Source organism: Coptis chinensis, chromosome 4 (genome assembly GCF_015680905.1).
Source record: "Coptis chinensis isolate HL-2020 chromosome 4, ASM1568090v1, whole genome shotgun sequence".
NCBI lineage: Eukaryota > Viridiplantae > Streptophyta > Magnoliopsida > Ranunculales > Ranunculaceae > Coptis > Coptis chinensis.
This window is the reverse complement of record NC_141459.1, coordinates 104,747,712-104,774,669: the sequence shown is the minus strand read 5'-3', so window position 1 is coordinate 104,774,669 and position 26,958 is coordinate 104,747,712. Positions and strand designations below refer to the sequence as shown.

The 26,958-nt window shown below is 37.7% G+C and overlaps 1 long non-coding RNA gene and 1 pseudogene across 6 annotated transcripts; one reads left to right on the top strand and one right to left on the bottom strand.

Annotated features, from left to right (window-relative positions):
- The window catches only part of LOC147506554 (putative glutathione S-transferase), a 28,942-nt pseudogene extending 1,984 nt beyond the window's left edge, over positions 1–26,958 (bottom strand).
- LOC147506555 (uncharacterized) lies at positions 384–16,200 on the top strand. 6 transcript variants are annotated; one of them, XR_015193819.1, is made up of 7 exons: positions 384–467; positions 1,474–1,531; positions 2,527–2,618; positions 13,662–13,794; positions 14,764–14,862; positions 15,793–15,936; positions 16,134–16,200. It is a non-coding gene; the product is annotated as an uncharacterized LOC147506555 (long non-coding RNA). The 6 variants fall into 6 exon arrangements; XR_015193823.1 differs by lacking the exon at positions 13,662–13,794 and having other exon boundaries at positions 385–467; XR_015193820.1 differs by lacking the exons at positions 384–467; positions 1,474–1,531 and adding an exon at positions 1,695–2,437.

Sequence of the window (26,958 nt, the reverse complement as noted above, 5' to 3'; positions counted from 1 at the left end):
ACTAACAATGAAATATCGAAATATAAAAGATAATGGAATATCGTGTTTCAAACTTTCGATTCGGTCGGCCCAGAAAAAAAAAAAGTTCAGTAGCTCTCTTTCTCCTTCTCCTGTTGTTAGGGTTCGGGAGAACTCAAAAGATGGAGACAAACCTGGTAAAGCCCGACCGTTCTCGCTCCTTTCTCTCTCTCTGTCTCTCTCTCAACTCAACTCAATACAAATTTATTTTTCGTAATATCTACGGTTTCTTTTCACTTCAAATTGTTCAACTTCGTTTGGTTGCAATCATTTTGTGGATCTTTGATGGCTCTCATTCTGAGTTTCTTGGAGTGGTGATGATGCGGAGAAATATCATTGTGTGGATGGATCATAGAGCTGCAAAGCAAGCTTGAGCAATTAATTCTAGTAACTCACCTGTACTGCAATATTGTGGTGGTGCTTTATCCCTTGAGATGCAACCTCCAAAGGTACAATGTTCATGTCGTTTAACCGTTCAGTACCTAGCTGTCTCTGTTTGTATCTTTCATCCTTTTGTATGCTGTCCATTATGGTTATAGCTATTCAAAATTGTAAATCAAGGATATCTGTGTTTGAAAAATTTATGTTTGCTTGTACCTGTGTTTACTCTGGTTTAAGGAACTATATGTATTTTATGCTTGGAATTTAGTGATTTAAAAGATAATGGTTGATGGAAAATTCCTGCCCTTGCTTTGCTTTCTCGATTGGCTAGAGTTGTCTTTCTAGGTATGTTCTTACTCCGTGTTTTCCATGGGAACTTATACAGTTTTAATTATGGGTTCTTGTAGTCACCCATTTAAAGAAAGGGTACATGGGATAACTGAGATACTGACTTGGGTTGCTTCGCTTTTAGCTATTTCTCTCAGAGTTGCCATTCTGATTAACCAGTACTTTGGTTATAGCCTGTATTGATAATTTAATTTCACCCATTGTAGATTTATCTTCTACTTTTTTCCCTCCTTAATTTCCTTGTGCCTTAGATGAATGGAGGAAATAGTGAGTTGCTTACAACAGGAGTTGTTATTGTGTTCTAAAAGAATGTTTCTTCATGTTTTACTGATTGAGGTTGTAGTATAAATGAGGACTATTTATTTGATTCTTCTAGGGATAATCGTTGTCGACTTGTTAAATTGTGGAGGTTAAGAGTGCATTTAAAGAGTTGCTTATATTGTCAAGAAACCGTTTGTGCCCTGCGGTATCAATTCTAGTTTTCCTTCATTTTGTTTTTCTTGTAGTTTTATTGGAAACCCAATTAGTTGTGATGGCCCTGATGGGGACATTTATATTGGTAGATAATTAAAATTCAGTTAGCTAGTTAAAGGTGTCTTCGATTTTGATTGAAGGAGAAGTATATTTAATTGTTAAGTAGTCATTTTACGTTTCTTATATATTGTTGTCTTTGTTCAAATACACAATTTATGAACCAATTGTGAGAGAATCATTGTGATCCTGCAGGTATTGTAAAAATATCATGAGAAGACTATCCAAGTTTTTTGGGGTTCTCGGCTGCCAGGTGTGTGTCTATTTCTATATGGATTTGTTAGGGTTGTTGTTGCTTTTTTTTTATATGGTTGGCAAATTAAGAAAAGTTCTTACTTAGCCGGAAACTTATGTTACCGAGGGGGATGTGATACCTATGGATAAATCTTATATCTGATGAAGTGGAGATCTTTAATCTTAGTCACTGAGCATTCTCCTTCACTTATATATTTGAAAAGGCTAACCTTAACAAGTGAAATGACCTAAGCCGAAGTTTGCCTCTCTTGCAACTTAGTTTTGACTTAAGTTATTACTGTTATATTTAGGTTTATCATTGTGGATATATGCTGTTTATTCCTTCATTTGTGTCGTGCTTGCTATATTTAAGTTCACCATGGAGTAAACTTGAATAAATAATGAATAATATTTTCTAAAGCAACTATCTTATATGTTTGTGAGCTTCTGGATGAATCTAAACATAGGGGCAACAACTGGTTGTTAGATTTGGACACAAGAATAGGTATTGTTAGTATCTTTTACTAATTTCAGATGTCACTGATATGACACTTGGTTCCTCTTTCATTAATTAAGGATAAATTATAGGGAAGGGCACCGTGGAGTAAACTTAAATAAATAATGAATAATATTTTCTAAAGCAACTATCTTATATGTTTGTGGGCTTCTGGATGAATCTAAACAACTGGTTGTTAGAGTTGGACACAAGAATAGGTCTTGTTAGCATCTTTTACCAATTTCAGATGTCACTGATATGACACTTGGTTCCCCTTTCATTAATTAAGGATAAATTATAGGGAAGGGGCAATTGGATACGTTTAGTCCTTTTATATAAAAGGCTTTTAGTACTTATATCTAATACATGTTGCTCTTTTCCTTTTACCAGCAGATCTTACCACACTTCTCGTTGGCCTTACTATATATTGTTAGTTTTTGGTTTCATGTGTTCCATTTTGTTTCGACTTAGTTGCATTTTTACATTGACCGTGTTTGAATGTTCTCTCTTTTGGATAGGTTTTGAAGAAATTTGAGAAAGTAGTGACAAGAAAATAGTTTCTGCCCATCTTTGTCAAATCATAGAGATTTATATCTTATGTTCTGTTAAGGTAAATTTCTTCCCTTCATTTTTTCGTTTGTCTATATTAATAACCAATTGTGTCTGTATTTCATAATTTATAGATATTAGAATGTGAGCTTTACCTAATGTAAAGTCCATGATAGAACCATTAGGGATCCTTTTTTTTTTTTTTTTTTTTTTTTTTTTTTTTTCGATGTTTTGTCACCTTTAGTTGGACTAGCGTGTAATTCTTAGCATTCTAACCATTTTCTTGAAATTTTTGTGCTTAACAACATGGTTTTGTAGTAGTGTTTAGATGTAGCATGTTGTTTAGAGGTGGGCATGTATCTTGTATGGTGAGATTACAAATATAATGGGAAGATAACTTTAAGTGAGTAGTCAGCTTTATGATATTGCTACCATTCTTAGCAAGGTATTGCTACCATTACTTAATTTGGTTGCAAGGTTTAGTTTCAAGTTTCCTTGAGTACACTACACCAAAACTACCATTTTCTAACAGTGCTAATTTTACATCAGTAACGGTTATATATGTTACCAGCTTTATCACGGAAATATCCGTTAGTAAATAAAACAATCGTTAGAAAATATCGCAAATAATAATTTTAATAATTTTGATTAACTTGGTCACGGTTAGTGCGGTATTGTATAACGTTTGTATCCGTGAGTAAAGTAATAAACCAATTAAAGAAATAGCGAAAAGGAAAGAAAAGAAATGTCACACCCCGAATTTCGACAGAATTCGGAAAAAACATTATTTGTCCCCGACTCTTCGATCTCCGAGGTGTGACGCACTCTCAACTCTCAAAAACCCATAAACAGTTTAAATATGCGGATAATAAAAACCAATAAAAATTTTAACTTAAACAAAATTCTTCTTCATGACAAAGATTCACAAATAAGATTAGGTTACAACTCTCCTTTTAGTAACTCTTTAATAAAATTTACAAATGAAAATACCAAAAACATTGTATAGACTGAAATTCTATATCACCTCAAGGGAAAACAAAACAAATCCTGAGATGCAACGCTAACGCAAACCACAAGCAGCAACCACTCTTCTTCAACACTAAACCTATCAAAACTTATCAACTATGTTCATTGAATGAACACACCCGATAAGCAAACATGCAAATCGGGTCAGTATTATAAAAAATGCTGGTGTGAGTAGCCCTAAAATACAACATATAATTATACATATATATACACAATCCATACGGCAGTTAGTTCCTCTACCGAGGCGCCTTGACTTTCAACGACTAATACAATATCTTTAAGTATAATAATTAAGGCAGGTAGTTCTTCCACTGAGGCGCCTTAACTTCCAACAACTAACCACACAACAAACCATACGCATAAGAAATAAGGCATTTAGTTCCTCCGCGAGGCGCCTTAGGTTCTAACTAAACTACTAACCAACATATTACCATAATTAGATTATTAAGGCTTTCTTTGTGTGTCCCTAAAATCACGTCGTATTTATGTCTTACCTAGTTTCCCTGGCTACCACAATCGCTACCCAACGCCGAACATGTACATCCACATGCCTCCCCTTATATAATGTACCACTCCGTGCGTAACGAACCACCCTGAGCGGGATGCCGCACACCAGGTAAATCCTCACACGGAAGCCATTATATAAGTAATGCCACTATTCGGCATAAAATATCGCGTGTCTCGTTCCAATATTTGCGAACGGAATAATCAAGCCACTATTCGGCTACGCCAGGAGGGCCGCCCGAAGGCCATTCAGATTAACTGAAACGCCAGAAGGGCCGCCCGAAGGCCATTCAAATTAACTGAAACGCTAGAAGGGCCAATCACATGAGTTGTGGTAGTCAGGTTCTAGGATTTTCGTTATGTAATTTATTCAGGTGTCATACGTTGATGACTCATAAACATTCCACTATATTACGTGCAGGTCAATTACCTTATTGCACTAAGCCATAATATTTAGAAACATCTCAATTATATCTCATAACCACTTTCATTCTTTCACGTGCCAATATATTATTGCACTACACCACACTCCCGTGGGCAAATATTCACCAATACTATATTAGCATCTCACATATAAAATAATGGAGTGTATATACATTTCTCCAAGATATTGCATTAATATAACTATCCCAGCATATTATATCATGTCACAATGCTTCCACGTATCGCATACATCTTTATTATAGCGTATTAGGAATATAATGTCTCCTAACCTCTCAATATCGTCACGTGTCAAAAAATACACAACATCAATGTCAAATCTTTCTTAGATAATGACAACCAAATATATACAAGCTTCCACAGCATTTTATTACTACATATGTCCATATAATATACAACATAAAACGTAGCAAAGTTAGACAGTCAAAAGTCCACAATTAGGGCTGGAAATGGTGCGGGTTTTGACCCGAATCTGACCTGATCCAAACCCATTTCAACGGGTTTGGACCTTAATAATGAGTCCGAATAAGCAAATGGGTCGGATATGGATTATCCATTTTTAATTCGGATTCAAATATGGTTTTACTCTAAACGGTTCGGATCCTCCTAGATCCGAATCCAAAATATAAAATTTTGTTAATATATCTTCCAAATAATAATAGGTCTCTCTTGTTTGTAGACACGTGGGTGATTGAGAACTTGTGGTTTGCAATTGGTCGGTCGAATTCGGATCCGATTAACCCATTTACATAAATGGTTCGGATATGGTATGCCATTTTGGATCCATTCGGGTCATGGATCCGGATCTGGTTTTGTATTGAAAAAATGGATCTGGGCATAGATATAGTCTGATCCGACCCGAACCCACTCCATTTCCAGCCCTATATATCCACAATCAAAGCCCAATATATATATGCTTTACACACTACTCACGTCAAATCTAAATTAGATAATGACAAACCAAGTTATACAATATCGACAATATTTTATTACTATATTTGTCCATATAAATCAAATATGTGAAAAACTGGAAAAATCAACATTCCACAGTCAAAGGTCAACGGTCAAAGTCAAAAGGTCATGGTCAAAGTCAACGTCAATATGGCCTGGTCAAAGTCAAAGTCAACATGCCATGGTCAAAGTCAACAGGTCATGGTCAAAGTCAAACTGTCATCGTCAAAGTCAAACTGTCGTTTCCATGTTCGACAGGTTCATGGTCATAGCCATGGTTCATGGCTAAGGTCAATGGTGCATGGCTCATGGGCTCATGACCAAGGTAACGGTTCGGACCCAACTGGCCAAGCCCAAACCTTAGAACCTGAAAGTCTAAACATTGGAAGACCCATATAGATCTATTTTGAGTCCAATGGACTTGCCCCAAGCAATATTAGAAACTGGCCCAAAACAGTTAAGTGGTTCGGTCCAAAAACTTAAACTGAAACCGGCCCCAAAACAAATGGGAGAAGGCCCAAACAAAACTTAATTAAACGGGTCCAAAACAGTTTCAATTAATATGGACCGGCCCAAGCAAAACAAAATAAGATCGGGCCCAAACAAAATAACCAAGTTCCGGCCCAAAGATTTCAAAACAAATAGAAAAGGGCCCAACCACTTAAATTAGATTTCGGCCCACATAAAACTAAAACTGAAATTTCGGAGTTCCTCCATCGAAATTTCGGCCAAGCCACTAAAACATTTCGGCCCAACCACTTAAACTAACTAAGCCCAAGAGAGACCGACCCAGGCCCAAGCCCAGCCGGTCATCTCCTTCCTCCAGCAGTTCTCCTCCTCCACCACCACCAAACATCCGGCCACCACACCTTCTACACAACCACCCATTTTGACCCCGCGGTTTTACTCATTTCAACAACCCATACAACTTTAATGAAACCGAAAATCACAAATCCTTAGATCCAACATCGCCAAAACTAGATCTGGATCTAGTACCGCCGCCATTGATGGAGCTTCGAGCTTCAATCGACAACCCCCCAACCATCCCCACTACCACCAAACATCACTCAACCAACCCACCGCAACAAAACAGTTTAAACAATTTTAAACAACGCATCAAAACAAAACCTCCGAATACGGTAATGGACGTTCGGGCATTGGCCTTTGTTCAAGGCTCCCAACAGCCCAACCACCGTACTCCTCAAACCCCACTCATCCATTCTCACACCACATCACCACAAAACACAACAACCAAATTTAAACCAAAAACACATTTCAAACACCGGCCATTAACGCCTCCAAGCTCCATCGCCTCTTTCGACCCTCATGGGTCCACCACCAAACTCCAACAACAAATACGAAAGTTCAACAAGTCAAAAACACAATTTCGATATTGTTTTGGCGACGCCATTGATGCTTTGTCAAGCTTCGACGGTTTACCCAATTTTAACACGGTTTGACAGGTTAAATGACAAAATCCGAAAAATAACAAAGTTTAATAATACAAATGTCACGAAGTCCAACACAAACGATTATAATGAGCGGTATTATTAATAGGTTGAAACCTTAGTCGGTATACTTCTCGATACATCGAAAAACCCGGTGAAATAGCAAAATAGCTACTCACCTGCATGATGGCGACTCCTCTAATTTCTCGTCCGGTCCAGAGCCGTGGGCTCCACCCTCCGGAAATCCGGCTTTTCATCTCTACCTCCATTTTTAATATATTTTATTCTTTATGAACCATATTCTCTAGAAAAATGTGTTTATATACTTGGTCCAAAACCCAAGCCCAACACCGACTTCGGCCCAAAACCGGGCCCACGTATCCCCGAGTCCAATCGAATGAATTTTGAAAATAAATAAATAATTAATTAATAAATAAAAAAATACATTATTTAAAAAATACGGAGGTTACTGATCTGACTATACACATCTCAAAAGAATCTCGTCCCGAGATTCGGAAGTAAAGCTATACGGAAAAACGTTGATTATTAACTTAGAACCTATACAAGAATGCACGTTGATTAAACTTAAACAAGATAACATTGGTATTAATTATTTTAATTAATTCTATACTATAGGTCCTCATGTCATTACAAAACCTATTACAGTTTAACTGTCTATATTAAAACAAATTATTACTGTCACTTAAATACCAGATAAATATATCATATCTCATGTCATTGATACTATAATAAAACTTTATATTTATTTTAGTCATGCTCTCAGAAAATTTAAATTTTAAAACCACCCTTGAATCCTAATTCATGCTTGCAACTGGATCAAATATAGCACGTATTCAAAAAAAATAAATTTTTTTTTTTTTTCATATTCATGTATCAAAATCATATAGACTGAAACAAAACAAGTAAGAATAAATACTTGAATATGCTAAAATCATGTGAAACTAATTTAACCATATTAATCAATCATATACGCATGGTAATAGTTCACCTATATATAATAATATAAAAAATGTGTATACGCAAGTATACACATCTCAAAAAGAATATACGCGTGTATATGCAAGTATACACATCTCAAAAACGAATACATGTATATTTTATTATTATTATTATTATTATATATATATATATATATATATATATATATATATATATATATATATATATATATATATATATATATATTTTCCTCTATTTATAATTAATCACATCTAACAGATTAATCTCTTATACTTTAAAATACTATTCATCCATTAAAAATTAATGAAAGTGAAGTGAGATAGTTCCTCCCACACCGAGGCAATTAGTTCTTTACTCAGTACGTCACAAAGCCATCAGATAATACAACTCATTCAATATAGATCAAAATATCTTATTGTTTCTTGAATTATCATAATACTCAAATACAAAGTTCACAGACATATTGTCGTACTTAATCCATAATCCATGTGAAAATGAACACCAACAATCAAACAATATTATAACAACACACATCATTTTGATCAAATCCATTAATAATTAACATATTACACAAATACCCACTCCTCAAATGATAAGGAAAAAATAAAAGCATTTCATATGCACTCCACAAGAGTAACTAATATAAATATACACATTACACGTACAAACAAATCAAGAAAAAAATATTGACTCTCTTTTTTTTTTATATCTCATTTCATTTTGTAAAAATAAAACAACTAGCGGAAATAGTTTTGAAAATAAAACTTCTTAAACACTACCCATAAACCACGATCCGAGAATCACCTAGACTCACTCTAGTCTAAGCTAACCAAATGCTCGATACCCAAATCACACACACTGAATTTCGAATGAGTCGGAAAAACATTATTTGTCCCCGACTCTTCGATCTCCGAGGTGTGACGCACTCTCAACTCTCAAAAACCCATAAACAGTTTAAATATGCAGATAATAAAAACCAATAAAAATTTTAACTTAAACAAAATTCTTCTTCATGACAAAGATTCACAAATAAGATTAGGTTACAACTCTCCTTTCAATAACTCTTTAATAAAATTTACAAATGAAAATACCAAAAACATTGTATACCGAAATTCTATATCACCTCAAGGGAAAACAAAACAAATCACGAGATGCAACGCTAACGCGAAAACACAAGTAAAGAACCACTCTTCTTCAACACTAAACCTATCAAAACTTATCAACTATGTTCAATGAACACACCGATAAGCAAACATGCAAATCGGGTCGGAGATTATAAAAATCTTGGTGTGAGTAGCCCTAAAATACAACATATAATTATACATATATATACACAATCCATACGGCAGTTAGTTCCTCTACCGAGGTGCCTTGACTTTCAACGACTAATACAATATCTTTAAGTATAATAATTAAGGCAGGTAGTTCCTCCACTGAGGCGCCTTAACTTCCAACAACTAACCACACAACAAACCATACGCATAAGAAATAAGGCATTTAGTTCCTCCGCGAGGCGCCTTAGGTTCTAACTAAACTACTAACCAACATATTACCATAATTAGATTATTAAAGCTTTCTTTGTGTGTCCCTAAAATCACGTCGTATCTATGTCTTACCTAGTTTCCCTGGCTACCACAATCGCTACCCAACGCCGAACATGTACATCCACATGCCTCCCCTTATATAATGTACCACTCCGTGCGTAACCACCACGAAATGGCGGGATGCCGCGACACCGTGTAAATCCTCACACGGAAGCCATTATATAAGTAATGCCACTATTCGGCATAAAATATCGCGTGTCTCGTTCAATATTTCTTACGGAATAATCAAACCACTATTAGAATTACGCGGAGGGGTCACCGCCCGAAGGCCATTCAGATTAATGAAACGCCCGGAAGGGGCCAATCACATGAGTTGTGGTAGTCAGGTTCTAGGATTTTCGTTATGTAATTTATTCAGGTGTCATACGTTGATGACTCATAAACATTCCACTATATCACGTGCAGGTCAATTACCTTATTGCACTAAGCCATAATATTTAGAAACATCTCAATTATATCTCATAACCACTTTCATTCTTTCACGTGCCAATATATTATTCAGACTACACCACACTCCGTGGGCAAATATTACCAATACTATATTAGCATCTCACATATAAAATAATGGAGTGTATATACATTTCTCTAAGATATTGCATTAATATAACTATCCCAGCATATTATATCATGTCACAATGCTTCCACGTATCGCATACATCTTTATTATAGCGTATTAGGAATATAATGTCTCCTAACCTCTCAATATCGTCACGTGTCAAAAATACACAACATCAATGTCAAATCTTTCTTAGATAATGACAACCAAATATATACAAGCTTCCACAAAGCATTTTATTACTACATATGTCCATTTTATTACTACATATGTCCATATAATATATGAAATAAAGCGTTTGAAAATCGACCGATCGATCCAAACCCATTTCAACGGGGATAATGAGTCCGAATAAGAAAAAGATTATCCATTCAATCAAACGGTTCGGATCCCCTAGATCCGAATCCAAAATATAATATGTTTTATCTTCCAAATACTAGTCTCTTTGTTTGTAGAAATCGTGGGTGAAATCTAAATTAGATAATGACAAACCAAGTTATACAATATCGAAAATATTTTATTACTATATTTGTCCATATAAATCAAATATGTGAAAAACTGGAAAAATCAACATTCCACAGTCAAAGGTCAACGGTCAAAGTCAAAAGGTCATGGTCAAAGTCAACGTCAATATGGCCTGGTCAAAGTCAACATGCCATGGTCAAAGTCAACAGGTCATGGTCAAAGTCAAACTGTCATCGTCAAAGTCAAACTGTCGTTTCCATGTTCGACAGGTTCATGGTCATAGCCATGGTTCATGGCTAAGGTCAATGGTGCATGGCTCATGGGCTCATGACCAAGGTAACGGTTCGGACCCAACTGGCCAAGCCCAAACCTTAGAACCCGAAAGTCTAAACATTGGAAGACCCATATAGATCTATTTTGAGTCCAATGGACTTGCCCCAAGCAATATTAGAAACTGGCCCAAAACAGTTAAGTGGTTCGGTCCAAAAACTTAAACTTAAACCGGCCCCAAAACAAATGGGAGAAGGCCCAAACAAAACTTAATTAAACGGGTCCAAAACAGTTTAAACTAATATGGACCGGCCCAAGCAAAACAAAATAAGATCGGGCCCAAACAAAATAACCAAGTTCCGGCCCCTAAACAACTAATAGGAAAAAGGGCCCAAACAAAATAACCAAGTTCCGGCCCAAAGATTTCAAAACAAATAGAAAAGGGCCCAACCACTTAAATTAGATTTCGGCCCACATAAAACTAAAACTGAAATTTCGGAGTTCCTCCATCGAAATTTCGGCCAAGCCACTAAAACATTTCGGCCCAACCACTTAAACTAACTAAGCCCAAGAGAGACCGACCCAGGCCCAAGCCCAGCCGGTCATCTCCTTCCTCCAGCAGTTCTTCTCCTCCACCACCACCAAAAATCCGGCCACCACACCTTCTACACAACCACCCATTTTGACCCCGCGGTTTTACTCATTTCAACAACCCATACAACTTTAATGAAACCGAAAATCACAAATCCTTAGATCCAACATCGCCAAAACTAGATGCGGATCTAGTCGCCGCCATTGATGGAGCTTCGAGCTTCAATCGACAACCCCCAACCATCCCCACTACCACCAAACATCACTCAACCAACCCACCTACAACAAAAAGCGGTTTAAACAATTTTAAACAACGATCAAAACAAAACCTCCAAGAACCACGGTAATGGGACGTTAAGCCATTGGCGCTGTTCAAGGCTCCCAACAGCCCAACCACCGTACTCCCTCAAACCCCCACTCATCCATTCTCACACCACATCACCACAAAACACAACAACCAAATTTAAACCAAAAACACAACCTAAACACTGGCGCCATTAACGCCTCCAAGCTCCACTGCCCCCACTCGACCCTCATCAGTCCACCACCAAACTCCAACAACAAATACAGAAAGTTCAACAAGTCAAAAACACGATTTCGATACTGTTTTGGGCGACGCCATTGATGCTCTGTCCAAGCTTCGACAGTTTACCCAATTTTAACACAGTTTCGACACTTAAATGACAAAATCCGAAATATAACAAAGTTTAATAATACAAATGTCACGAAGTCCAACACAACAGTATAATGAACAGTATTAATAGGCTGAAACCTTAGTCGGTATACTCCGATACACGAAAAACCCGGTGAAATAGCAAAATAGCTACTCACCTGCATGAACAGCTCCTATGAATTTCTCCGAGTCCGAGCCGTCGCGCTCCACCCTCCAGAAATCCAGCTTTTCATCTCTACCTCCATTTTTAATATATTTTATTCTTTATGAACCCTATTCTCTAGAAAAATGTGTTTATATACTTGGGTCCGAAACCCAAGCCCAACACCGACTCGGGCCCAAAACCAGGCCCACGTATCCCGAGTCCAATCCGACGAATTTTGAAAATAAATAAATAAATAATTAATAAATACAAAAAAATACGTATTTAAAAATACGGGAGTTACAAGAAAGAAGCGGGCAATTTTTGGGTAGGCACCCATCTCCCCCTTTTGATTCTCTCTCTCTCATTGTAAACCCTAGCTAACAGTTAGAACAATGAATTTCATCGCTCCCTGGTAAACTCTCTCTTAATTGACCGAAATGGAAATCCGTCGATCTCGATTTCACAGAATTAGAATCGGATCTCGATCGAGCAACTAGTTCAGCAGGAGGTTGGCGCATCTTGTTAGGCATGGAGAAGCATTCTTAAAGGCTATTCCCAATTTGCAAAGCATAGATTAGGTAAGCTCCCTCTCGTTTCTCTTTTCTATCCGTGTTCTTCAAATTTGGTAATACGGTGGTTTAATTTCTTATTTTTTGTTCCAAGGTTTTTTAAAGAGTGATTTTTCTCCAAGTGATTTTTAAATTATTGAGAGAAGACTTTTAGTAAACTATCATGTGTTTTCGATTATAAATTCCTTTCCTTTTTCCTTTATCTCATATTTGTAGTGTTTACTTATTGAAGGGTGTTTGTCTACTGGTTTTGCAATAGTTTCCCTGTTGCGACTAAGTCTAACTTTGACGTAAAAAGTTAAATCTTTATTGGTTTAACAGCTGGGGTTAGAGCTTCTTTGTGCTATTTTGATGTATCATGTGTATATTAGACTTTAATGACTTTGTTTCCTTAACAAAATGAATGAGGTTTTTTTGTGATATTCCGGTTAGGGAAAAACAATGAAGAGAATTATTAGAACATTATAATCATGACAAAGATAAAAACAGTGAAGAGAATTATTAGAACATTATAATCATGACAAAGATAATCTGTTTATATGTTACGAGGTTATGAGAGTCTCAAGGAATACGCCCTTAATAAACATTTGATGGTTGATTTTATTTTATACTTTTGTGGCTATAAATTGAACATGTGTTGGCTGGTCTTCCCCATGTTGGACAGTTTATATGTTATATATGCACCTAAGACTCTAAGGCACCATGAATATCCTAATGAATATACCCCTTATTAAACAATTAAGTGGCTTTATTTTCTACTTTCCAGTGGGTCAACATGACTGCAAAGAGCTGATCCACTGCTTTACCCATCCATTTAATACAACTAGAGGTGTTGTTTCAAGAAATTAACTACATGAGTAGCATTTTTGTGCATTTTCAGGTTGTGCAGGGCTCACAGTCTAACATTGTAGACCTGTATTGCAAGGAGGAGCTTTTCGCCATCTCTCAATGGCTGATATAGTGACTCCAAGTTTGAAGGAGGTTACTAGGTGGTGTGAGTTAGGACATAGTAGGTAATGTCTATATTGACATGGTACACTTGATAGTCTTGAAACTTCATAATCCAATTTCTTCTAATTTTAACTTGGTAGTTGCATCTCAAAAGTTTCCCAAGAGATTTGGGAACTCTCAAATAAGGTTTTTGTGAGGTGTCATAAAACAAAGGTTCAAGAAAATCGGTTTCGTGGAAATCCTCGATGCAAGTTATGGTCCTTCATTGCCTGGATTAGTAGCAACTAAAATGGGGATTAGATGTGACATTGACTCGATAACTCAACCAGATCATAGGCAGAGTAACACTTGTTTCAAAGAGTAATATCCGAGTTGATAATTTTTATGATCTATATATTGGTGTATATTATTGTATTCAAAGTATGTTTTAATCGGCAATTCCTTTTAAAATTGCATTAAGAGTAAAATTTTATGATCGGAGGCTTGGTTTGAGCATAGTTTAGGACATACATATATAGAATTTGGGAATATGAATAACCTCAAAAATTATTAGAATGACAGGTTTGTCCCGTTATTTTGTTCTATTTTTATCTTTTTTTTTTATTGAAAGATGTCTTTATCTTCCCTGTGAATAGAACCTCTTTGTTATTCTATGCCTCTAACAATTGCCTACTCTATATACCTCCATCATATATGGCTTCATTTTATTTTCTTCCCATATTGGATCACTTCTTGCCATATAGACACTAATTAAATTACCGATGTTTTTTCAATTTCCCGACGTCTCCATGGTAAAGATACAATCACAGCCTTTAAATTATTTCCCTTTCCCTTTTGAGTGAGTGGTTAGTTGGGCGCAAATTTTAGACTTCAAGGGTGACTAACCGACTATCCTCCACTTTGTTGAGCCTTAGTGTTGAGTTTAGGCATGTACTAATTCATCGGCTTTCGGTTCGATTTATTTGCATGTTATTGTGTCAGTTGTTAGTGTTTGAAATCCTTACTCCATGAATGTTTCGTTTGCTCTACAGAGTTTGGTCGAAGAAAATGGACAAGATTGGTCACAAGACATAATTTCTGCCATCTTTCTCATAGTAATGGAGGTTTCATATCTCACATATTCTATTAAGGTAACATATATGTTTCCATATAGCTTAATGTCATTGTAGAGTCAACCTTGTGTATGTGTATTTCTTATGCATTTAAATGCGCCCATCTTTCTTTTGCATCTTAGTGTTTCGTTTCTTAGTAAGTGGTGAGTCACAAAGGAGCTAGTGTGGATTTCCCTCGTAGTGTATTAATGCACCTTCAAAGTAAATTACTTAGTAAGTCGAATTAGAAATTAGAGATCTCGTGAATTCTAGTGTGAGGTTGGTTGTTTATTTTCACTCAAGTTATATTGGTTGTACATGCCTTCTTCTTTGGAAGTTAAAACTTGATAGAGGTATTTGGAAGTTCTCTACTTAATATCTTATCATTTGCAAGCTTAGTTATATTAAATATGGGGTTCCTGAATGGAAGTGGGTAGTTTGTTGTAGAAAAAGGATTCTCTTGTTGGAGCTGAATTGGATATTTTAATATTGAATTAATCTTTGGTGCTAATATAATGATAGTACTCATGGGTTGGAGTACAATAGGGACAATATGCCAAGGCTTTAGATATGACACATAAATTTCCTTACACTTACAGAATGATTACTCAAGGGTATTTAGGTTTCTTAATTAAGTGGTCAGATAGCCTTAAATATGTTTTGGTTTGCAAAAGACAAATGTGTAGTTCTTGGGTTCGTTAGAAATCGATACCCTACTGAACTTGCTCTTGGGGTTTGTTTAATATATTTTCTTAGCTTATGCAGATATTGTATACTGTTGCATGCAACTTCTTGTACATAGTATCTTGTTCTTGCTTCTTTGGACCATCTTCACATTAGTTAACTCTGTCATTTCTTTTATATTCACCAGAAGTGACTAGCAAATGCATCCAAGAGCTTCGTATGCCGTTTTCATAACGGCTATTCCCCTTTTTCTTTTCTGATAACTAATGAAATTTGTGTACTTAGGTGGCTTCCGCTTGATGTTGCAAGGATATGAGGACGCCATTGGCTTGAACCGTTGCTCTCACCCAGTTCTAGTTCAGACATACTGACATTTGCACCGTCAAATAATCCTTCCTTTCCTCTCTTGAATGTGGTTAATATAGCAAGGTATTTCACAGACTTTCACATTTACCTTCGATATAGATATGTCCGCTAAAAAGTGGCTTAAAAATTGGTCTGTATTTATTTGTACCGAAGTTTTTTCGAATGGGCACACACAAAATACACCTTGAACTATAAGCATAAAACCCGATAGAAATTTGAAGTTTTCTGATTTAAAGATTTTGTTGGACTGGTCTATGCAGAGTGTGGGTTGCAATCCTTTACCTCCTGTGAAGTGATGTTTGTGATGTCCGTCTAGAGAGAGCATGCACCTGTAGTAGGGGAAGGTATTTGTTATATTCTCTCCTGCCATCTTATTACTAATCCCTCCTTTTGTTGCTATTTATTCACCTAGCTCCTTCTACATGTTTGAGATTAGCAAGAATACCATTATGTATTGAAACTATACAACTAGAACCTATATGCCTATTATGTTGTAACGGACTAGTATTTTGGTTGTGTTGTGATTGTTAGGGGTTGGTTTTGTGTTGGGTTCTTTTCAGAAACTACAATGCAAGTACTCATGGGTTAAGTTGGAGTATAATGGTGACAATATGCGAGGCTTTTAGATATGATGCAGAAGTTTTCTTACTCTTACAAAAATGATTGCTCAAGGGTAGGTAAGTGGTCTTAAAACAGTTTTTGCTTTGGCATTTACCCAAATTGTATTGCCTATTGAGAGGTTGTTGCTTGTTGCCATTTTTTCGATTTCTCTCTTAAATGCTTTTTGAGGCCAAAAGCTATCCTTTGTGCAGAGGTTGTTGTTTTTTTGCGAACCTGTGGAGCCTTTTAAATGTGCTCTCGCTTCATTTCCTACTTAAACAAATCATTCTCTTTACTTGAAGATAATATGGAGGAATGTTGAAAGGCTAGATTATGAAACGTGACTTTGCTTTCGTTTATGTTTGTTTATATATGTCGTTGAAATGAATCAAGGAAGGAAGTAGGAAAACTTCTTTAGCTTTAGTTTTTATGTTTATGTAAATTGGGATTTGGGTGGATTGGGGCTTTGTTTCTATGTAAATTGGGATTTGGATTGGTGGATTTGTTTCTATAAAGTTTAATTGGTTGGTTTTTCTTGTTATTCTTTTTGTTGTTGTGGAGTGTGATATATTATGTAAGATGGAATAATCGGATCACGGGGCTAGAACTATAAGTGCGGGGGTGGAAACAATTTGATCCCAAAAATTAATTTTTTTTTCCAGGTTTACAATTTAGTAATGGATATATCCGTGACATACCAAATCATTTTTCCCGCTAATTATTAGAAATGTAACAAATGCATCCGTTAGTAACTACAGCCCGCCAAACTTTACTCACATTTATATCCGTTATAAATGACCAATTTGATTGACATTTATCTGTTACAAATATTTATAGTAACGGATATATTCGTTAGTAAAATTAATTTTAGTAACGGATATATCCGTTAGTAATTTTTGCTTAAGTGACTGTAACACCCCAGAGCTAACGAATATAAGCGTTAGTAAAAATATAAGTAACAGTTATAACTGTTGGTAAACGCCTCTTTTGGTGTAGTGTGGTCCTCTGGACTATTTTCTCTTTCAATCATTCTATTTTTGTAAAAAATAAGGTTGAGAATCTCTATTTTAGAGAGAATAATATAATCAACAAGGTTAGTTTCTCTTTCAAACAATCAAAGCTCTTTGATTTTATTAGAAGATTTTAATTTTAGTGTTTTTTATCTCATAATTCCAAAAGAAACCAGAGAAGTTTGACCAACCCGACCTAACCTGACCCAACCCAAATTGGTCGGGCTAGGGCTTAGGCTGAAAATTTAAGGACCGACTAGGGCTTGGTCCCGGGCTCGGGTTGAAGCATTTGAAACTCGATTTGAGTTCAGGCTATGCCTCAACCCGACTCAATCCGCCCGAGTTCCACCCCTAACTAGTTAACCCTAAATCTTATGAAGTCATCCATTATTAACCAGTATATGGTAATATCTGTTTACTGGATTTAACAAGACTAAATGAAACTCTCCACAATTTGGAGAAGTCATCCGAATTTTACTTTTTGCAACTTTACGTCAAACCATTGCTTAGAGCATCTTTAGGAGTGAAACAAAAAAAAACACCAAATTTTTTAACCAAACCAAACACCAAACCAAAAACCCCAACCATCTTTAGGAACAACATCAAATTTTCGACATCAAATGATGCGGTTTTGGATAAACCGCGCCATATAGCCTACATAGTTTTCCCAACACCGCGCCACTAAAGCCCATGTGATAGGCCCAAGCCCACGCGGTTTTCCAAAAACCGCGCGGTGTTCTCAACACTGCGTGCTATATCTATATAAAGATGACCAAAACCGCGCAGTTCAATCACTTTTAACTTTTCTTTCAATTATAAACCCTCTCCTTAGTAAAAAAACAACAACCTACCTAAACTCTTGAAATTTTATATGGATCATTTTCAACCTTTCGACGGTGATGACGATGATGACGATGTGTATTGGCAGTACACAAACGACATTGGCGATGGGGGAGAGGTACAAGAACCCGAGGAAGTACAAGACGGTGGGGGAGAAGAAACCGAGGATGTCGCGTCGACTGATAGACATCCCTATGTACTTGAGTATCAAATGAACGATTTCGATTGGCAATTTAATCCCGATGAAGCACTTGATATGCAAGTTGTGTCTTCTACACGTGATACAAAACACGTGTCGAGTGTTGTGGCTAATTTTCAGGTAATTAATTAGTTTTGATTAAATATTTTGAATATTATGTATTAATTAGTTGAGTTAGACCAATTAATTATTTATCTTATATGCATTATTTTTTTTTCATAATATCAGCAAATTATTGACTATCGAGTGGTGGAAGGTTATTAAGAGTTTGAATAAGTTTATACATATTAGAGATAGTATTCTGTGTACACCTTTGGGCCTTTTGGTTGATGTAGATTATGAGAAGGTTGATTGGGCAGTGGTCATAGCTTTAGTAGAAAGATGGTGGAATACAACTCATACATTTCATTTTTCTTGTGCGGAGTTAGGGTTCACACCACTAGATTTCCCTATGATTTCTAGGTTGAGTATCGGTATAGGCCAATCGATACCTTTTAATACAAATTATGAGAATATTGGTAGTATGCTTATGAGTTTTTCTCGCTTGGATGCGGATGCTTATGATTCTTCTAGTATTAAGATATCTTATATTAAGACTGCATATATGGAACCCTTCTTGGATCCTGATACACGAGCGGAGTTAGCTTTGACTATTCTACCTGGTAGTGAGGGTGCTGATGTGTATGTTAGGGCTTTTTTGATGTTTTTTATTGGGCATGTTTTGTTTCCAAATGGTCATTCTATTGTACAACTTTGATATTGCTTATGTTTCTGATTTGCATAATATGAGTGATTATGACCTTGGTAGCTCAGTATATGCCACATTGATATCGGCGTTAGATAAATCTTCACAAACATTCGGAAGTAGAAGTCCTCAGATTGCAGGATTCACAGGACTTTAGAGATTTGGTTTTATGAGTACTTTCGTTGTCTTTGTCCTAACATAGACATGATTGCTGATACTCGCCCTAGATTTGCTAGTTGGTCAGGGCCTCATTTGACTCATAACAGGGGGCAGATTAGAAATAATGTATGTATGGCTCATGCTCAGATTGATATTAGATCACTATCATCTATTGAGTGGAGACCTTGGCATTTGTCTACTGCCTTTGACGATCCAGTTGTGCAGCATGCTTGTGTATTGTCACGTCACAGAGTTGTTTTTGCCGCACGTGACTATAAGGTTTGGTACCGTGGCAACAAATGTTGGAGACAGATGACTGGACGTTATGGAGTTTCATGTACTCCCATACCAGATGTTAGTGATGCTAAGTCGTGGAGTAGAACTCAAGTTCATGAAGTTCATGCTAGTTGTGGTCCTTGGCTAGATGCGTCTTCTTTTGTTGTTGAGCAGACTGCTAATTGGTATTATAAATGGTGGAACCGTGTCTCCATGGGTCCGTTGTTGCCCCCTGTTGGTCGGGCTAGCAACTTCGAGTTTTTGAGCCAAGAAGGGATGAGACGTGAGCTACGTATTCCTCATCCGCCACAGCCTGTTTACAACCCACAACCTCTGAATGCATATCATCCAACTCATGTGTCTGCCAGTAATCCTCAGATGTTTGCCGTGTGTGGACTTGATGGGGATGCTACTTTCATTTCTATTCCTTAGGTACCTCGTGCCCGTTGCCATGAGTTAGAGCCGCAGATTGATCAGTATACCACGGTGAGTTTAATTATTTTATTTTTCTTATTCATTATATATATAATATGTACCCACAATGTATTTTCTTGGATTTTTAGGCTGAGGTTCGGGAAAGATATGAGAACCAGATTTGTATGTTTGATGGGATGAGGACTACCGTGTATCATTATAGCCAAGAAAGAGAGGAGGCATATTCTCAAACATATCAGCAATCCCAACGTGCGTATGACGAGACATGAAAAGCGTATGAGGATATTCAGCAGGTGTACACACAACAACATCAGGGATATGAGAAACTTCAGGCTGATGTAGTTAACCTTCGTGCAGACAGAGAAGATCTTGGTTCTCAGGTTAGGAACTTAGAGGAGCAATTTCGGAACATCCAAATAGAGAGAGGAGAGGTATCGAGTGGTAAGGGGCGTAAGAAGACAGCTAAATAAATTTTATGTAATATGATAGGTTTTGGATCATTTTGGATATTGGATCATAATCATAGATTTTGGATTGCACAATTCTTAATTTATTTAATTTCTTAGATTTTGGATCACAATTCTTAATTTCTTCAATTGCACAATTCTTAATTTCTTAACTTCTATGCACAATTCCTAATTTTTAGAAAAAACGCACGTGGTGTTGGCAAAACCGCGCCAATAGAAGCCCAAGCCCAGGCGGTGTTGGTAAAACAGCGCCATAGAAGGCCACTTAACAGCTTAAGCCCATGCGGTGTTTCCAAAACCGCGTGAGAGATTTGATACATCACCAAAGTTGGAACCAAATTTTGGCCGATTTGGTGTTTGGTTTGGTGTTGTTTTTTGTGTTTTCATCAACATGTGACTCTCCTAAAGATGAAAAAACACCAAATTGTTGGAAATTTAGTGTTTGATGCTAGAAAAGTATCACTCCTAAAGATGCTCTTAGTAATTAAATTTATGATCTGATAGTTAGAAACAATATAAGCTATCTTGAAGACCAATTATAAAAGCAGATAGGTTGTGTAATTTGCCAAAAAAAAAAAAACAAGTCTGAACAACAAATAGTGTTAGAGTTATCCCTCACATGAGGAGAAAAGGATTTTGGCCTGCATGGAGAAGCCCTCGAAGCGCTTCGACTTAGTCTTGCCTGCTAGCGCCCTCCCCCATGCCTTGGTCGACTTCGGAACTCTGGTAGCGACCAGCGCCATGCCTATTTTTATGAACCACGAGTTTTGCACTATATGTTTGGGTTTTTTGGCAAAACCAAACACACGAGAGGCAGCACAAAAGTCAGAGAAAACCCAATCTTGAAAGCTATCAAGATTGAGAGATAACCTTTACAGAGAGACAACCCTGTAAAGAGATAAGAGTGATCTAGTAAGGTGAGAGATTGAAAAGAGAGATTGTAATCTTCCTTACCACTTTATAAAGGATTAGCTCTTGTGGAAGTAGGCACCATTGGCCGAACCACGGTATATCTTTGTGTTGGGCATGTTAGCATAAGTTGTAGTTGATATTTAAAATTTGTCTGGAGTGGAATTGTTTTCAAATACAAGTTATCTGTGTAGTGGGGGAATTGATTGGTATTGGTATAAATCCCAACAAGTGGTATCAGAGCCTTTGTTAGATTAGTCTAGGGTACGGTTATCCAAATCTTGGTCGGAAGGTGTTTGACAAAATTTCTGAGAGAAGATTCGAGTTTAAATAACTTGTAGAAATGAACCATTCCATGAACACTCACATGACAAGTCTGAATAGGAAGAACTACACAATTTGGAAAGCTAAGATGGAAGGTTTGCTTTACTGCAAGGACTTGGCACAACCCATTGAGAATGGAGGAGAAAAACCAGAAGCGGTTGCTGCGACTGAATGGAACAAGCTTGACAGAAAAACAATTGGGTACATTCGATAGTGGATTGACGACAATGTCTTTCACCATATATGTATCCCAAGAGACTACAACTTTTGGCTTGTGGAAGAAACTCGAAGACCTTTATGAGAGGAAGTCAGGTGGAAACAAAGTGCTGGTTGTTAAGAAGTTTGCCGACACAAAGTACCAAGAAGGTTCTTCAATGTCTGAGCATCTTAACGAAGTACAGAATATCATCAATCAGATGCATTTGATGAAGATTAGTTTGGGAGACGAAGTTGAGGCTTTGTTTCTATTAGGCTCTATACTCGAAAGTTGGGAGACATTAGCAGTCTCTCTACATGGAGCAGCCAAGCATGGAATTGTTACCATGGAGATGGCTACCACGTCTTTGTTGAATGAGAAGACTAGAAGGAGTTCAAAAGAAATCTCCCCTTGCTTAGAGATCCTTGTCACAGAGAAATGGGGGAGAGGTAGATATAGAAAACCATCTCGTTCTAGAGGTGATGACAGAAGTAAATCTAGGGGTGAAGCTAGAACTCCTAAGGCAGAGAAGTAATGTTACTATTGTGCCACCAAGGGCCACTTCAGATATAAGTGCAGAACACTGAAGAGGGATGAGAAGAATAACTGTGTACATGAAGACATGGTGCAGAGGAACGGAAACACGGGCAAAGATACTATCGCACTAGTCGACGACCTAGTGGGAATCGTGTCAGATTGTGGTGTGTGCTGTCTTAGTACCTCATGTCAGGATACAGAGTGGGTGATAGATACATGAGCATCCTATCACGTCACACCGCACAGGGAATTCTTCACTACCTACAGTGGTGGTGAAAATGGTGAAGTGAAGATGGATAACAGTGGCGTCTTGAAGATTATAGGCATTGGTGATGTTCATGTAGAAACCAATGTCGACTACACCTTGACACTCAAGGATATAAGACATGTCCCTGACATTCGGCTAAGCCTAATTTCGGCTGGGAAGTTAGATGACGATGGCTTTGTAAACTTGTTTGGTAATGGGGTATGGAAACTGAGCAGAGGTTCCATTGTAGCAGCCAGAGGAAAGAAAACTTGCTTTCTTTACAAAACACAGGCTAGTTTGTGTAAAGTAGAAGTGAATGCGGTAGAAGAAGAAGCTTCTTTCGAACTGTGGAACAAGAGACTGTGGAACATGGGCATAAAAGGGGTGAAAGTTCTTGCTAAGCAAAAGGCCTTGCCAGACATTAAATGTACACATTTAAATAGATGTACTCACTGTTTGGTATGAAAGCAACACAGGGTGTCTTTCCAAAGATTCCCGTCTCACAGAAAGGACAATGTCCTTGAACTAGTGCACACATACTTATGTGGTCCTATAAAAGTGAAGTCCCATGGGAGAGCTTCATACTTCATGACCTTCATTGATGATGCGTCAAGAAAGATATGGGCCTATAGTTTGAAGACCAAGGATGAAGTACTTGGCGTGTTTGAGAAATTCCACAACATGGTGGAAAGAGAGACTGGAGAGTTGTTGAAGTGTATTCGCTTAGATAATGGGGGTGAGTACATTGGACCATTTGAAGAGTATTGCCAGAGTCATTGGATTCGTCATGAGCAGACCGTTCCCAAGACACCGCAACATAATGGAATAGCAGAGAGAATGAACCGTACCATTGTAGAGAGGATCGGATGAGATGCATGTTATCTCACTCTAAGCTACCTAGAACCTACTGGGTAGAAGCAATGCGTACAGCCATGCATGTGATCAACCTATCACCGTCAAAGCCTCTGAATAGTGATTATCCATAGAGAGTATGGTCAGGCAGAGATGTTGATTATGGATACTTGAGAGTATTTGGGTGCAGGGCATTTGTGCATATTTCGGATGATGAGAGATCCAAGCTTGATGACAAAGCCAAGCAGTGCATTTTTCTGGGTTATGGAGATGAAAAGTTTGGTTACAAACTTTATGATCCGATTAACAAGAAGGTAATCCGAAGTCGAGATGTTGGGTTCCTGAAAGACCAAACCATATCAGACTTTGCGGAGGGTGAAAAGCTACAGACTTTTACCAATGATCTTGTTGATTCAGAACCAGAAGTTCCTACTGTGGAATGTGCATAAAGCATTGAGAATGCAGAGAACCATGAGTTTAAAGCTCATGATGAGAATCTCATTACTCATGATATGATAGAACCTATTGGTATAGAAGATGCAAATGAGATGCATGCATGAACTACCACCAGAGCAAGCAAAAGTGCATCCTCCTGAGGCGCCAGTAGATGGGGCAAGGAGGTCAAACAGAGAGAGACAAGCTTCAACCAGGTATCCACCAAATATATATGTTTTACTATTTGATGGTGGAGAACCTATATACTATCAAGAGGCACTTGAATGTACAAACAAAGAAAAGTGGTTGAAAGCCATTCATGATGAGATGGATTCTTTGCATAAGAATCACACTTATGAGTTAGTTGAGAAACTGCAAGGACGAAAAATTCTCAAGAATAAGTAGATATAGAAAATCAAGCATGAGGAGAATAATCCTCACCCAAGGCACAAAGCTCGCCTTGTTGTGAAGGGAATCGGTCAAAGAAAAGGGATTGACTTTGATGAGATTTTCTCTCCTGTAGTGAAGATAACTTCTATCCGGGTGGTATTGGGTATGACCGCAAGTATGAACCTAGAGGTTGAGCAGCTAGATGTTAAGACAACTTTTCTTCATGGAGACCTTGAAGAAGATGTCTACATGGACCAGCCAGAGGGGTTTGAGGTAAAAGACAATGAGCACCTAATATGCAAGCTGATAAAGAGCTTGTATGGGTTGAAGCAGGCACCGAGGCAGTGGTACATAAAGTTTGATTCCTTTATGGTGAAGTAAGGATACAAGAAGTCTACTTCCGATCATTGTGTATTTGTTAAGAGATTTCCAGATGGGGATTTCATAGTGTTATTGCTGTATGTGGATGATATGTTGATAGTTGGCCCAAACATCAACAAGATATCCAAGCTGAAGAAAGACTTGAGTAAGTCCTTTGTGATGAAAGATTTGGGTTAAGCAAAGCAGATACTTGGGATGCGGATCGATCGTGATAGAAAGAGTGGGAAGTTGTGACTTTCTCAAAAAAGCTACATTGAGAAGGTGTTGAAGAGATTCAACATGGATCAAGCCGGGAAACCCGATCCGGTTGTTCCGCTTGGTCGCCAGTTCCGCATGACCAAAGAGATGTGTCCAAAGGGTGAGCATGAGCAGAGTCAGATGGAAAAGATTCTTTATGCATCCACAGTGGGCAGTTTAATGTATGCAATGGTGTGTCCAAGATCGGATATTGCTTTCACCGTGGGCGTTGTAAGCTGTTTTCTGTCAAATCTGGGGAAAAATCATTGGGAAGGTGTTAAGTGCATATTGAGATATCTCAAGAGCACTTCCAAATCGTGTTTGTGCTTTGGTGGAAGTAAGCCCTTACTTGAAGGCTACACTGATGCAGACATGGCATGTAATGTTAACTCGATGAAGTCCACCTACGGTTATCTGGTTACTTTTGCAGGGGGAGCAGTTTCTTGGAAATCAAAGTTGCAAAAGTGTGTTGCCCTCTCCACCACGTAGTTCGAAAGTATATTGCAGCCCATCGAAAGTGTTGCAAAGAGTTGCTATGGATGAAGAGGTTTTTCACTAACTAGGGATAAAGCGTAAAACAATTTGTAGTTCTATGTGACGGATCGAGCCATCCATTTGAGCAAGAATCCGAGTTTTCATTCTAGATTCAAGCACATACATGTGCATTATCATTGGATTAGAGAAGTACTCAAAGACAAGCATTTGTATATCGAGAAGATCCATACCAACAAAAATGGGTCGGATATGATAACCAAAGTCTTACCGAAAGGTAAGTTTGATGTTTGTTGTGCTATTACCAGAATGGCAGCACACTCCTCCTGTTGATTTGGAAATTTCATGGAGGTAGCCCCCCTCACTGTTTGGGAAGGGGAGATTGTTGGAGTTATCCCTCACATGAGGAGAAAAGGATTTCGGCCTGCATGGAGAAGCCTGAGCGCGCGCGCGCTCGACTTGGTCTTGCCCAAGGTGCTCCCCGTGCCCATGCCTGGTCGACTTCGGGAACTCTCAGTAGCGACAGCCGCTTCGACTTGGGCCAAGGCCCAGGCCCGCCCCATGCCTATTTTGGCGGGGATTCTATTTTTTATGAACGCTGAAGTTTTACACTATATGTTTGGGTTTTTTGGCAAAACCAAACACACGAGAGGCAGTACAAAAGTCAGAGAAAACCCAATCTTGAAAGCTATCAAGATTGAGAGATAACATTTAGAGAGACAACCCTGTAAAGAGATAAGAATGATCTAATAAGGTGAGAGACTGAAATGAGAGATTGTAATCTTCTTTACCACTTTATAAAGGCTAGCTCTTGTGGAAGTAGGCACCATTGGCCAAACCACGGTATATCTTTGTGTTGTGGTATGCGTTTAATTCTGCTTTACATTATTATATGTTGTTAATAGTTGTTTAGCGAGTTGGGCATATTAGCATAAGTTGTAGTTGATATTTAGAATTTGTCTGGAGTGGAATTGTGTTCAAATACAAGTTAACTGTGTAGTGGGGAAATCGATTGGTATTGATATAAACCCCAACAAATAGCACTACCTTATCCTCGAAGTACTTCACCCAAAACCGAGCTACAGATCTCTCACAGGGATCTTTTTGCAGCAGTGGATTTTCTGGTCATGTCTCATGAATGTATTCAAGTATAACAACAGACTCTGCAATTGCTTTTCCACCATGAACAAGAATTGGAACTTTCTGATAAACTGGGTTATACTTCAAGAGCAAGGCACTCTTGTTGGTAACATCCTCATTTATGTATGTGTAATCTGTACTCTTTAGTTAATGCCCACTTCACTGTGTAACTAAAAGGACTAGGCCATGTTCCGAATAGCTTAACTTCTTCCAT